This window comes from Zophobas morio, unplaced genomic scaffold, assembly GCF_036711695.1.
Source record: "Zophobas morio isolate AGI-343-1 ecotype UQ-CSIRO unplaced genomic scaffold, CSIRO_AGI_Zmor_V1 ptg000012l, whole genome shotgun sequence".
NCBI classification, from domain to species: Eukaryota; Metazoa; Arthropoda; class Insecta; order Coleoptera; family Tenebrionidae; genus Zophobas; species Zophobas morio.
The window spans coordinates 20473965-20488459 of record NW_026972117.1 but is presented as its reverse complement, the minus strand read 5'-3'; positions in this window follow the sequence as shown (position 1 = coordinate 20488459).

Genomic DNA, 14495 nt, shown 5'->3' with positions numbered 1-14495 from the left:
GATTTATCGGGACATTTTTGTTTTTAAAATTTTTGTCTTTCAGTGTACTTCTCAGAAAAAATTAAAAAAAAAATTGGTGTGAGGTTCTATGAGATTTTTTAATTTTTTGGAAAATCCGTCAATTTCTCGAAATCCGACGATTTTTAATTTTTTTTCCCTAAAAGAAACTTTGATTTTTTCTGGACATAACCCTGTGAAAACGGGAGGGAGCCGAATTTGCGTTCAAATTAACTCGGTTTTTAAATTATTTTATTTTAAAAACTCTGTTTATACATTAGAATTATTTTGGATATAAAGTAGTCCAAGAGCTATAAGGTTATATGACCATTATAAAAGTAGTTGACCGCAAATAAATATCCCCTTTGTGTGGTTCGCACTAAGCTTACCGGTTGGCAATAAATCGGTTTCTAAACACTTCTTGCTTAGATTTAGATATTTAGTGAAAGCGGCCCCTGAACGAACGACTACAGTCGGTCGAGCTGCAGTGGACACGTTATTTACGACTCTGAAACCTTTTCTATTGTAAACAACTTAACTTCGACACAATGGGATCATTTTAAAGATGGCCATATAACCTTATAGCTCTTGGATTACTATAATTTCGGAGGCTTTCATGGTCGGAGTAAATACATAATCGTTCCCCGGGTTGGGACCGTGTTAATTGAATTTTTGGGTTCAACGTTTCGCACACTTTGGTAAGTGGCATCTTCAGGAGCAGGGTTGAGAAATTAGGAATAAGTCAAAAGAGTACGGTAACTAAGTACGTCAAGCATACCAGAGGCGAAACTCTTCTGAAGAAACTCAATTAACACGGTCCCAATCCGGAAAACGATCATGTACATATTTAAAATTAATTTAAATCTATAATTTTACAATATTTCGTTCTTAATTTGTAACCTTATCTTATGATTCATGATCAAAATTTCATGATTAATAAGATTAAAAATCGATTTTTGAAATGCTTATTGAACAAAATATTTATTTCTTTTTTCGTTGGCGCTTAAATAATTTACAAAGTATTTTATATTGATCCGTTTTCACGGGGTTATGTCCAGAAAAAAATCAAAGTTTATTTTAGGAAAAAAAAGTCGGATTTCGAGAAATTGACGGTTTTCTTTTTCTTCAAAAAATTGAAAAATCTCATACAACCTCACATAAAAAATTTTGAAAAAAAAATCCCGATAACTCAATTTTTGAAAAAGTTAGTCATAATTTTTTTTAGTTGGGTAAAAAAATTTGAAAAAATTCTCAAAAACGTCTTCATTGGGGTAGAAAAAAAAATCAGCAAAATCGAAAGGGCTCGGGTTCAAAACTGGTCGATTTAATTACCCGTATGTAAATAACTAAATATATATAAATGATCCTCCGACGGAGTAAACTACGAATAGGGACTGAGTGCTGGCCCAATTTTCTCTCAAGATCGTAACTTTTTTCGAGATTTAGACATTTTAAAATATCGTGCGAAACTATTAAGTTTCCAAGATTCTTTATTGACAAACATGGATCTAACTTATGACTTTGCGTTACATGGATAGTTAAAAAAATTATTATTTTGTGTACTACTATTAATTTTTTATTTGTTGTTGTTGTTACTATTTCGTACCCTAGTGGTCATAAAACGTCGAGAATACGTGGAAGTATCACAATTCGTCCGTAGCTTACGCTCGGAATGTAAAAATTGCTCCAAAGTGTTTCGACAGTACTTTTTTCGCCCTTGAAAGTGCGACTCGATGCACATCATAATTTTCTTCTGATGTTTTATTTGAAGAAAAATTTTTATGACGCGTATTACTAATTACTTTACATATTAAACATGACTTACGTATCAAAGTTTTAATGTGACGTCATCAAAATCGTCGAAGGGACGAATACACGAATTGTGGTTAGCAATCTAACAATAGAATTAGTATGTCTAAAATATCAGAGGAACTGAGGTAGTAGTTTCTAAGATCGAGTATATATTTTTTCTAAAAATCTACATATGCAGGGTTAAAAATATGCGTGTATTTTAACATTTTTATCTTTTAAACAATTAGCAATTTTTCAGCAATTATTAATTGTGTTTTGTTTGCAGGCCAAAATACGAAAAAATACAGAACGGCAACCACGTGGAGTATAAGTGCACCTGTTGTGCCAAAACCGTTGAAACACTAACTCAGTTACACTCTCATCTTAGAGTACATAAACCCAAAAAACAGTTTGTGTGTCCCATATGTAACCAAGTTCTCTCCCGCGTTGGTTTATATAGACACAAGACCTACCTCCACTCTGAGAAACGCAACTTCAAATGCAACATCTGCGATTATTCCTGCTCCGAAAAACATACATTAAAAAACCACATGATAGGAATGCACACCAAAGACTACCCCTTCAAGTGCACCGAGTGTGACGCAGGCTACTTATCAAAACCCCGACTAGAAGCCCACCAGAAAACCCAACACGAGGGTTTCAGGTGGAAGTGCAAATTTTGCGACAAGACTTTCTCACAACTGGATGGTGTGAGAGCCCACGAGATGTTCATCCACCACCATTCCGACTCCAACGCGAAAAAACGGAACCGAAGCGCGAAAACCGAAGTCGAAAGCCACACTTGCTCAGTGTGTTCAAAAGTTTTGGTGAACAAGACAAGCCTGAAGGCTCATATGGACAGGCACAATGGGGTGCGTTTGGGCTGTGTTTGCGAGATCTGTGGTGCTGTGCTGGCGTCTAAGCAAGGATTGATCTGGCATCAGTTGACCCACACCGGCGAGAAAAATTATGTGTGTCATGTGTGTGGCAAGAAATGTACGAAGAAGAATCTTTTGGATCAGCATATGTTGGTTCATACGAAAGAAAAACCGTACGAGTGTGAATATTGCAATAAAAGGTTCACACAAAGATCTTCGCTCACTATTCATAAATACCAACACACTCAGATGCCTTACAAGTGCGAAATTTGTGGGAAAACTTTTGCGCGGAGAAATTTGTTTCAGAAACATCACTGTGCTGCTGAGTGAATTATTATTTTAAATATTTAACTGAGACATCAGTTGTTTTTTGACTTGGTGATTTTTTAACAAGTTTGCAGAAGATAAGAGGTTTTTGAATTTTCGGTGTAATTAGATTTATATCAGTTTGGTCGTTACTGATACTGATAATTTGTTATAATTATTTTTTAATATAGAAAAAATATAGCGAATATAATTTGTGTACGACTTTATTTAAACTTTCTTTTTTATGTCTTATTACTTAAAATTAAAAGTAAGTAATTGCTTAAGTATTGGTTATGTTTAATTTTTTTAATTGTTCCAGTGAAATTATTGATATTTTGCTTTATTGTGTTTCTTGTTAATTCCATTTTGTCATATTTTATTAATTCTAAAAAATTTTTGCAGCTTAAGGATCCAGTGCGAACCGGACGAGATCAATAGGGTGAATACAAAAACCATGAAAAAAGTGACTAGTCAAGGTCAAATTAAATATGTTTGTCCAATATGCCACCAAGAAATGACTTATTCCGGCCTACGCAGACATTTACAATACGTTCATTCCAAAAAACGAAACTTTTCGTGCTCAGAGTGTTCCCTTGCCTTCGGTACATTCCAGATTCTACAATCTCACATTATTGCAAAACACACGAAAAAGTACCCTTACGTTTGCGACATCTGTGATGCAGGCTTCATCGTAAGGAAACGTTTGGAAGTCCACAAAAAAAGCAAGCACGAGGGTTTCAGATGGACATGCAAATTTTGCGACAAGACTTTCTCACAACTGGACGGTGTGAGAGTCCACGAGATGTCCATCCACCACGATTCCGAATCCAACACGAAAAAACGCAACCGAAGCACGAAAACCGAAGTCAAAAGTCACACTTGCTCAGTGTGTTCAAAAGTTTTGGCGAGCAAGACAACACTGAAGGCTCATATGGACAGGCACAATGGGGTGCGTTTGGGCTGTGTTTGCGAGATCTGTGGTGCTGTGCTGGCTTCTAAGCAAGGATTGGCCTGGCATCAGTTGACCCACACCGGCGAGAAAAATTTTGTGTGTCATGTGTGTGGCAAGAAATGTACAAAGAAGAATCTTTTGGATCAGCATATGTTGGTTCATACGAAAGAAAAACCGTACGAGTGTGAATATTGCAAGAAAAAGTTCACCCAGAGATCTTCACTCGTTATTCATAGATACCAACACACTCAGATGCCTTATAAGTGCGAAAGTTGTGGGAAAACTTTTGCGCGGAGAAATTTGTTTCGGAAACATCGCTGTGCTGCTTAGTGAATTATTATTTTAAATTTTTTGACTTAGTGATTTTTTAACAAGTTGCAGAAGATAAGAGGTTTTTGAATTTTCGGTGTAATTAGATTTATATGAGTTTGGTCGTTACTGATACTGATAATTTGTTATAATTATTTTTTAATATAGACAAAAATATAGCGAATGTAATTTGTGTACGACTTTATTTCTAGACTTTCTTGTACGTAAATTTTCTACGGCTTATTACTTAAAATTAAAAGTAAGTAATTGCTTAAGTATTGGTTGTTTAATTTTTTTAATTACTCCAGTGAAATTATTTATATTTTGCTTTATTGTGTTTCTTGTTAGTTCCATTTTGTCATATTTTATTAATTCTAAAAAATTTTTGCAGCTTAAGGATCCAGTGCGAACGGGACGAGATCAATAGGGTGAATACAAAAACCATGAAAAAAGTGACTAGTCAAGGTCACATTAAATATGTTTGTCCAATATGCAACCAAGAAATGACTTATTCCGGCCTACGCAGACATCTACAATACATTCATTCCAATAAACGAGACTTTTCGTGCTCAGAGTGTTCCTTTACTTCCGGTACAATCCAGACGCTAAAATTTCACATTATAGCAAGACACACGAAAAAGTACCCCCACGTTTGCGACATCTGTGGTGCAGGCTTCATCGTAGGGAAACGTTTGGAAGTTCACAAAAAAACCAAGCACGAGGGTTTCAGATGGACATGCAAAATTTGCGACAAGACTTTCTTGCAGCAACACGGTTTGAAAGCCCATCAGACCTTCATCCACAGTGATAACGACGCCAACACAAACGTAAAAACGAAAGTTGAAGGTCATACTTGTACGGTATGTTCAAAAGTTTTCGTGAGCAAAACAAACCTGAAGATCCACATGGACAAGCATAGTGGAGCGCATTCGGGCTTTGTTTGTGAAATCTGTGGTGCTGTCCTGTCTTCTAAACAAGTATTAATCTGGCATCAGTTAACCCACACCGGAGAGAAGAATTATGTTTGTGATGTGTGTGGCAACAAATATACAAAGAAGAATTATTTGGATCAGCATCTGTTAGTTCACACGAAAGAAAAACCGCACGAGTGTGAATTTTGCAAGAAAAGGTTCACCCAGAGATCTTCACTCGTTATTCATAAATACCAACACACACAAAAGCCTTATATGTGTGAAAGTTGTGGTAAAACTTTTACGCGAAGAAATTTGTTTCAGAAACATCACTGTTCTGCTATGTGAAGTGATTTTTGGTGTACAATAAGTATATTGTAACAGTTTCAGCGTTACAGATAAAGTAATTTTGAAAATAATTATAGTGAATATTATTTGTATCCGAATTCATTTATACATTCTTGTTCATAAATTTTCTCCGACTTTTTACTTATCATTAAAGTAAGTAATAACCGAAGTGTTGATTATGTTTAGTTTTCCAATTGTTCCACTACAATGATTTTTGCTTTACTATTATGTTTCATGTTGGTTATATTTTGTCATCTTTTATTAATTCTAAAACTTTTGCAGTTCAAAGATCCAGAGGACAGAGGACAAGATCAAAAGCGCACAGAAAGAACAGACTAACGTTAGCACAGTGTACAAATGCAAAACTTGCTCCCTTACTTTTGACACCTTTACAAAATTGCGTAATCATGGTCATATTAAGTATGTCTGTCCCGTATGCCACCAAAAATTGTCTTATTCTGGGGTACGCAGACATCTGCTCTACATTCATTCAGGCAAACGAGACTTTTTGTGCTCACAGTGTCCCTTTACCTGCGGTGCATTCCAAACTCTGAAAAACCACATTATAGCAAGACACACCAAAAAGTACCCTCATGTTTGCGACATCTGTGGTGCAGGCTTTGTCATAAAAAAACGCTTGGAGGTTCACAAGAAAAGCAAACACGAAGGTGGTGGTCAGTTAAATCAACAAATAAGAAATTCGTGTGGTTACGTGAAGAAAACGCCTGACCAGGCGTGTCCAATTTGCTCGAAGGTTATAGTGTGTCCAGTGAATTTTAAAAAACATATGGAAAAACACTACGGAATTTTTAAAGGGTTTGTTTGTGAGGTTTGCGGAGCTATTTTGGAGTCTCGTCAAGGATTAAAGTTGCACCGAATGATGCATACAGGAGAAAAGAATTTTCTGTGCACCTTTTGTGGCCAAAAGTTTAGGAAAAAGTATACGTTGGAGCTACATATGAGAATTCATACTGATGAAAAACCTCACGAGTGTAAATATTGTGGGAAGAGCTTTAGGCAGAGTTCTACTCTTGCTGTTCACATGTATACACATACAGAGAAGCCGTTTAAATGTGGAACATGTGGACGAAAATATTCGCGAAAGAATTTGTTGCGGAAACATAATTGTTCAGTTCCTGTACCTATAAACGAGGAGGTAGTTATTGAGGACTTTGTTACTAATGATTCTGTTGAGGACTTCGTTACTAATGATTCTGTTGAGGACTTCGTTACGTACGAGTCTGTTGTGGAGGAGTCAGTTGTGGATGACTCAGTTGAGAACGACTGAACTAGGCAGTTTTTATGATTTAATTATGACTTACTGTTACTTGTTGGTAAGACAGTTATCGATCATGTAAGTTTTTTTTTTCTTTAATTGAGTAATATAATAATTTTGAATAAAATAAAAGAATTCTCAGTCAAAAGTAGTCTGATGTTAATATTTTTAATTTTTTAATACCTATTCTTTGTGTTTTCAACATTGTAAATATACGTGTTCCAATTATATATACGATATTGTTTTTTGGTCTTAGTTAATTCACCCATATCAGTGTAAACGTGGCAGCATGTTAAGTGTCAGGAAATCATTTGAAACGGTATGTGAAGAATATTTTTTTCCATGCGTTGTTCAATTTCATGTTTCCCAAAATTAATATATTAACTTGTTGTATAAGTTTCTTACAACGAAACATTAATTCGTTTTTCTGTTCTATATTGACTTTTGTGTCAATGTATATGACAAGAAGACGAGACATTAAAAATGTGTAGTACATTTCAAGGTTTTGATTATGTTCAGACCGAAGCCGAATTGACTTTTTTAAATTTTTTGATTTATTAGTATTAAAAATGCCTGATAAGTAGTTTTTCTGCTTCCATTTGATATTTCGTACCTGTTGGTGGTTCTTGTTGGTACCATCTTCAAATAGCTGCAAGAAATATATATGTTATGAAATAATAATTATACTATTTGAGAAAATTATTGACACTAACACTCTTTTTTAGCATAGAAATCGAAGAGATACAACAAAGTAATATTATAGAGGTTGAGACAAGTTCTGCTTCTCCCTCTACCAACAGAAAGGGCAGAACATTCCTCTGTCCTACATGTGGACAAATTTTATCCCACGCTGGCTTACGCAGACACCTAAGGTACATTCACATCAATAAACGCGATTTTGCGTGCGCCGAATGTGGTTATACCTGCTCTACAAAACAAATCCTCCGAAACCACGTGATCGCGAAACACAGTAAAGAGTACCCGTACACATGCGACGTGTGTGAAGCGGGCTTCATCATAAAACAACGGCTTGAACATCATAAAAAAAATCAACACGAAAATCAACACCCACCAAGAAGAACATCAAACAGACAAAGGAAGACACTAAACACAGACGAGAAGACGAATACAGCGAAGAAATACACCAAAACTTGCACGGTTTGTTTAAAAGTACTGGTAAATAGCGAAAATTATAGAAACCATATGGAAAAACATGCTGGAATTTTCAAAGGGTATGTTTGCGACGTATGTGGGTCCGTTTTGAGCTCGAAGCCTGGATTACACGCACATAAGAAGATTCACACGGGGAAAAAAGATTTTGTTTGTAGTGTCTGCGACCGGTTGTTTATGAAGAAATACACTCTGGACTTGCATATGTTGACGCATACGAAAGAAAAGCCGCATCAGTGTAGTTATTGTGGAAAGACGTTCGCACAGATTTCTACGCTTTCTATTCACATGTATCAACATACGGAAAAGCCGTACAAGTGCGATGTTTGTTCTAAGAGTTTTTCGCGAAGGAATGTTTTTAACAAACATAGATGTCCCAAAGTATGCAGTATGCAGTGATAAATAAAATGTTTTCAATTTGATGCGGTTGTTTTATTAATATTTACTTCCAGGTGTTATTAAAAAAATATTTTACATTTTTGTGTTCGGTTTACTTCAAATGTTTTTAGGGCGAGTGGTTATTTTCATGTTTTTTGACGTTTCATAACCCCTAGAATACGAAAAAGTCGGTCTCCCGTTTCTGTCTGCCTGTTTTGCCGCAGATAATCTCCGAAACCACCGGACCGATTGTTCTCAAATTTTGGATATATGTTATGAATATGGTGTAGATGGTAAAACGCTAACCAAAATGTGTCCAATCATCCTCACGAAGACTTTAATAACATGTCCGTAAAAGTTTTCACATTAAATATACTATTTAAATTAATAAAATAATATATTCTCTATGCATAACAACTTTTACTAACTAAATACGGAGTCTTGTCGCGTGTTCGATCCCCTATGCGCATTTTTTTACACTGGTTTGTACTATCTATATTTTTTTTATTTTGTCAATGTTGTCACATAAACGTAAAATTTCGCAAAATCAAGTTTTATAATTTTTTAAAGAACCTGGGTTTGTTGTACTGTGAAAGGCCTTAGGAAAGTTCTGCCGAAATAACCTTTGACCAGTTTTCCTGACAAATGACATTGAAGTGGAACAGGGAAATTAGGACACCCGGTATATAAAAATATATTTGTAATGACTTAATATGTTCTCGTAGTATTTTAACTCTACGTGATGATACATAGATTCCGCGGTTTTGATTTTAAAATCGAACTTAGATTGATTTTGAGAAACATGGTGAGTATTATTTAATCCTTAAAGGCATCTAATATTTAACACCAGTCGCTACGTTTTCTACATGGGAATTTCAATTAAAAAACTTATTGGTGTGCAATTTCAAATATAACTGTTTCATCTTTTTTTTAAATTTTTAGTGAAATTTTTGCATTACGTATATTTAAAAATCAATATGCCAATTATGTTTCGGAGTGTCGAAACGCGGTTTTGAACAGTGTTTTTTGCCTATAAAGCTCTAGAAATCGTTCACGATGATGCAGTGTCGATTTTTTTGTGTTGGAAATGAGATGCAGTAAAAAGAAGTTTGTGCCGAAGAACAAGAAACTATTAGAAGCTTCCCTTTGCTGCATCTCATTTCTAACAAAAAATGTCGGCAATGTATCTAATTGATTTTTAAAGAAATGTAAGCTGAAAACAGTGGTGGAAACTGCGTCCCAAAATTTTCGTAAATAATTGACATGTTGATTTTCAAAAACACGCGATGCAAATATTTCAACAAAATTAAAAAAAAGATGCCACCTTGAAAAATTTCGCAAACCCAAACTTTAAAAATTATTAATTTAACTAGTGATCGTTATTTTACTAAATTTTTCGCGTGAAAAACTTTATTCACTGCCAAACATCGTACTTGGTGTGTTTCTGTTATTTTGTTAAATTAAATTTAATTCTGCGTTTATTTGTCTTCTTATGCTAATTTGTACATCATGTGTCAATAGTGAATGGCTCTTTAATAAAATACCGATCACTAGTTAAATTAATAATTTTTAAAGTGGTTTTGCGAAATTTTTTAGGATGGCCGGTTTTTTTTGCCGGTCAATGTAGAAGAAAAATTGAAGAATCAAAAAATCCCAAACTTCGAGAAATGGAAAAATCAAACATCGAAAAATCTATTAATTCAAGAATTGAAAAACCCTAAAAATTAAATATCGAAAATTAAAAAAAATCGAAAAATTAAAAAAAGTAAAAAATCGAAAAACTGAAATATGTATTAAAAAATCCTAAAACTGAAATATCGAAAAATTCATAAATCGAAAAATTAAACAATTGAGAATCGAGAAGTCGAAAAGTCGTCAAGTCGGAAAATAGAAAATTTTAAGAATTGAAAAATTAAACACGTGAAAATTAGAAAAATTGAAAAGTCGAAAAATCGATTAATCCACAAATCGAAAAATCGAGAATTTAGAAACACCAAACACTGAAAAATTTAGAAATTTAAAAAATTGTAAAATTCAAAAATCGTAAAACTGAAACATCAGGAATTTGAGAAATCGAAAAATAAAAAAGTCGAGAAATCTAAAATTTGCACAATCGAAGAATTGAAGAATCGAAAAATTGAAAAATTCCAAAATTGAAACATCCAATAATTGAAAAGTAAAAAATCGAAAACCTGGAGTATTGAAAAATACCAAAACTGCGATATTAAAAACTTGAAAAGTTAACTTAAAAAAATATTGTCTTCGAATTACATCTTGAAAATGAAAATGTATTGAAAACACCATAACAACCAAACGTAGTGACTCTTAATAAAAATGTTGGACTAGTTACAGGTATAACATAAAATTTTGTTTAAAAATACTAAATTGGGTTACATTTTCATAATAATAAAACAATAGTTTTTTTGTTAGAAACCTTGATGAAAATTGGTATACATATATTTATTGCCTTCACTGCAACCTCCTTAATATTTGTAGCAAATAGTGGTTTTAATTTGTTTCTCGTGACTTGTATAATGTTCATTAATATACCAGTACATTTAGAACTCCAACACTAGGAATATTGGAATACTAGTGGAACTGAGTTAAAGCAATAAACCGTGGTAAGTATTAAAGATGTAGAATTATGGAATTTAACATTTTTAAAGTTACTTTGGTTACAGAAAGCCGATGACGAAATAATATTCTAGGAAAATCTCGGTTGACACCTGGACCATTATTCACCTTTAAAAATTGTGAATTGGATTAGATTCACTTTGTTCAAAAATGCCGAACCTTATTGTAGATTTTGGACAGTACACAACAGCATTGCAATTTTTTGGGCTGAGGTGTTTCTAAGCAAATAAGTATACTGCGTTTCAATTAATGTAGTTTGTTTTAGGATTCAGTTTCTGGTATTAAGAAACAGATATACTTTAAATTTCATCTTGTTATAGAGGAGCCCAGAAAATATTTGAGTGAGTCTATGATAATATGTGTAAAGGGCTTTCCGAAGTTTATGACAAAGTATTCATCCAACATGCAAACACGGTATTTGTGCTATATACATTCGAGAATCATTGGAAACGATGGCTCCCTTAAATGTATATTGCTCTATGTAAACTGATCATTCCCTTTTGTTTTTTTAAGGGATGAATAAATGTATATATTTTTCTCTTTCTTTTGTTTACTTTTATTTACGAGAATTCATGTGTTGAACTAGTCTGGAACAGCTTCCATTGCCGGTTTGCAATATTTCATAGAAAACGCGTATAACTTTGTATTGTTTGCCTCATGTAAGATCAGCTATTTGCCTTAAAAGGGACAAATAGCCCAAATTTCATGAGACAAACACCATAAAGGTACAGTAGTAATTTTTGTGATATTTTGTTCAATCGCATCCAGATTATCCAGTTTTTTTTTAGGTTGTTTCTCCAATGGTCAGAGGAAGATTACCGATGCCTTATGTGCGACGCCACTTTCAAAACTATAAACGAATTATGCTCCCATTTCGAAACCCATCAAGCCAAAGGAAAGTGCGTCTGTACAGAATGTGGCCTGATCGTTTTACGCCGCTCTTTGGCGAAGCACTTCAACGAAAAACATCCCCATAAACGCAACTTCTCTTGCCCTATGTGTGAATTTACCTGCACTGTAAAAACCAGCGTGCAAGAACATATCGCAATGGTGCACACTAACAATTACAACTTTCTTTGCGACATCTGCAGTGTCGTATTTCCCACAAAGACTGATTTCGAAACACATCAGGAAGTAGACCATGGTATCGAACCCACAATAGATGAAGAACGTACTTCAGTAAAAGATCGCATAGACAGTCATAGAGACGTTTTTGTGTGTGATATTTGTGGGGCTTCTGTTAAGACGATGCATATGTTAAAGAAACACAAACTGAGGCACACGGTTCAAAAAAGTACTGTTTGTAGAATTTGCGAAAAAAGATTCTTTTCGAAGAATGCTTTAAGTGCACACATGCGAGCTCATACAAAAGAGAAGTCTTTTCAGTGTGACCAGTGTCAGAAGAAGTTTGCTGAGGAAGCAGATTTTACTGTTCATGTGTGTCCGCGCGTTAAAAAATCATATCGTTGCGAAGGTTGCAAGAAAGAATTTGCTAAGAAGCTAACACTGCAACAACATAGTTGTGATAAAGGTGTTATAATTTATACAGAACATTTCTAAGTAATAAAACAGTTTAATGCATTGTTGTTTTTTTGTGCTGAATTGAATTTGTTTTTTACGCTAGATGGAACACAAACATTTTTATTGGAAGAGTTCTCAAATTGATACGTCCAACTTAGCCACTGATGTAATTTTTACTAGTGAAAACTTATAGGTACAGCGACGCAGTATGTAAGTAAATAAGTTTTTAAGTTTTTAGTGTGGTAATGGCTTATTTGCTGCTTAAGTTGCTGTAATTTTTATAAGTTCGTCACGGTGGTTTGTGGTAATTCCGCTTGCCTCGCAAGAAATGTAGGAAACAGTTGCATGTATTTGCTACTTGCATGTCTAGCTTTTAAATTAAAGTACTTATTAATTATTTTTGAAAGATCTGTTTCTTATATTTTAGAATATTAACGATTTGGAGTTTAATATAAAAATCCTTTTAGGGTACCGTATTGCATTCTATACATCAAAGAAAATCCCTCTGAACTCGACGAAAAAGAAGCTGAAGATGTAGAAGTCTATAGTTATGAATTTAACACACGCAACCTGTATCCTTTTCTGTGCGAAGTCTGTGGTAAAGGCTACAACCGCGAATTTTGGCTGCACAGCCACCAATTGGAACATTCCACGAACACCTCAGAAAAAGACCCTCTAGCTTGTGACATTTGTAACAAAACCTCGAAATCTTCACGAAATCTAAAGAAACATAAAGAGAACGTTCATAATAAGTCCAGTCACTGGATGTGTGATGTTTGCGGCAAAGTTCTATATTCAAAATATACGTTAGAGTATCACCTGACAGGTCACAATAATGGAAATCGACAGTACACTTGTGAAATTTGCGGCAAAACTATGACGTCATTCGGTAGCCTTCAAGGTCACTTGCTTTTACATTCCGTAAAGTATACATCCTGTAGTGTTTGTGGAGAGTTCTTCAACAATAAAAATAAATTAATCCAGCATGTGCAATTTGCCCACCAAAATGACGATCAATTCAAGTGTGACAAGTGTGGAAAGGGCTTCGATGGGCAAACAAATCTCGCGGTTCATAAGCTTGTGAAACATAATCGATTGAGGGGTTTGGGAAAAAGCAAATTTGGTTCGGAAGTGTTCAGTGGAGTCTAGAATACTTCGGTGTTTGGGATGACAAAATAAGTTGCAAGAAGTTGCTAAATTGATGTTAAATTTTTTTTTTTAAGTTTAATTTTTGTTTTCAATGTTGAGTGTATATTTTTTCAGAATAAAGTTGATTTTGTTATAACTGAATCCTTCGTTCATTTAATAAATCGTGGTGCAGTTATAGTCAGACTTCAGCAGCGTGGAAGTGATCATCATTGTCGTCCGATCGCCAGCGCTGTTGCAGTCGTGGCCTACAACTTCAGGAATTCTTAATAACAATTACTACTTTTTCTAGGTTTTGCTCAGTTATACGAGTTCTCCTAGATGTTAAAATGCTTTAAAAATTAAAAATGACTGTTCAGTATCCCAATTTTCGTGATGAGCTTGATTAAATAAACCCTGAATTTATCGCCTGACGTCGCGCCATCGTTAGTAGATGAAATATCTACTATTTCGACCTTTCGCAGTTCGTGGAATACGAAAATGCAACTTTTCCGTTCTCGTCTGTCTAATACGTAAGTCTATTATGACAACCTAATAAACAGGTAACCTCCAAGCCGATTGATTTTATTTAAACATTTTAAGTGTATTTTAAAATTAATATATGGATTAAACCTACAATAAAATCTCTATGTTAATTCTCCTAGAAAGTACGTAACGGATTTTCCATTTTAATATAAAATACTAACACAAATTTAGGAATTATTTATTCATTCATGTCTGGGCGCAAGATATAGTGCAGTTATAGTTTAATTGTTACTCAAATTGCCTTAATATTTAGGAGTTCGCCACAATGAACTGCAATTAATCCGCTTGCCCGGAGAACCTTCTCCGATTGTAAGAGCAACAAAAACTATTTCAATACGGTACGTGGCAAAAAT